The 1,465-nt window shown below is 41.3% G+C and overlaps 1 protein-coding gene across 1 annotated transcript in view; it reads right to left on the bottom strand.

Moving 5' to 3' along the window:
- LOC119587086 (cyclin-dependent kinase 14-like) overlaps positions 1-1,465 on the bottom strand; it is a gene marked incomplete at its 5' end in the record, with an annotated part of 168,602 nt that overhangs the window by 79,798 nt on the left and 87,339 nt on the right.

Below are 1,465 nucleotides of genomic sequence, written 5' to 3'. Positions count from 1 at the left end.
TCCACACGCTCATACAACCTGGAGCCTCTGTGTAATGAGTCGCACGCAGTTCATGAGTGCGTGTGGTGGATCCGCCGTTGTCTCGCCGTCACTCGAGGGGGTCCACTTTAATAATTCATACCGCTTCTCCCCCTCTACCCTTTCACCCCTACCCCTTCGTACAGTAATGTCTTTGATACTCGCCATTCTGAAATGGAAGTTCTGGAATTGCCATGTTTCTGTGTACAGTCTCGTGTTGGAATAAATACGGTATCGATATCCAGTTTTATTATCTTGCCATTGAAGAGGGCTTGTAATCATGTTTATCGTATCATAACTATGACCATTTCCTCAAATTCATAGAAATACAATAGATATTGTTGAAGGCCTCCCTGTTCTGGAACACGCTTGTGTTAATAATAACAATAATACCGTAGTCAATTTGTATATCTGAAATGCACCAAACGCGTGGAAATGTGTACCGGGAATCGCCTGGCGTGGTTGACTCCTTTATGAAATACAATACTCTTAAAAGAAGAGAAAAAAATCGCTAGTGAAGAAAAATGGTTCCCATGAGAGCAGAAATAAACTCAATTCCCAGGAGTAAGAGAAAGACAAGTTCCGTTCTCTATCTTGAAAAAAAGTAAAGAAGAAAAAAACTATCCACTATTGAAAATAAAATTACGGTTCCCTGGAGTAAAGTAAGATATGTGTAAAGCTTAAAGAAAGAATCGCAACACCATTAGGAGAGTAGGGAAGCTATGGCCGGGGAAAGGTCAGGCGGAACGTACAACTCCGAGTTATTTCACGGCATAAGTTCGCTACCCATAGTCTACCTGGCACAGCCTGATAATGCAGTTAGAGCTGGGAATAATGGAAACATTAAGCCGAGGCCAGCGTTGTTCTGATGTCTCCTTTACGTCTAAATTGCGTCGAGAGTCGGACATAGAGGGTGACGTATGGGGGCTTAAGCCATTCGGAGAGAGAGATGGGAGGGAGGGCGCTGTATGATGTACTGTGCTGAGGGGATCAGTTCTTTTATTTCTATTGAAACGTTTTGGGTGTTAGGCTGAAACGTTTGCTATTAAGTGTGGGATTTACACTATATATCACGGGGGATATTTTGAAAGCCATCTATAAGAAAGAAAAAATGAGATGATGATGTTAATATGTGAAAAGCCGATACTATTTTCTTAGAAGGAAGTATTTTTGTGAAACCAAAGGATCAAATAAAAGAAACGCTAATGAAATAATCCACCAACCTACGTGGTAGGAACACCGTCTCCCTTATGTTAAAAAAACGGGAACATTTTTTGCTTATCTTCACGACTGAGCTTCCCTTCCCTAATAGCGGCGTGAGAATCATCACTCCCCTCGATAAGATCCCTTTTACCTTGTACTTTTAAAGGGACTCTTTTTAGGGATCCATGACCTGTATAGTGGATCAGAAACAACTAGATCAACCACAATAAAGATAAGAAAGGGT

This window comes from Penaeus monodon, chromosome 22 (genome assembly GCF_015228065.2).
Source record: "Penaeus monodon isolate SGIC_2016 chromosome 22, NSTDA_Pmon_1, whole genome shotgun sequence".
NCBI classification, from domain to species: Eukaryota; Metazoa; Arthropoda; class Malacostraca; order Decapoda; family Penaeidae; genus Penaeus; species Penaeus monodon.
This window is presented reverse-complemented; position numbering and strand designations above follow the sequence as displayed.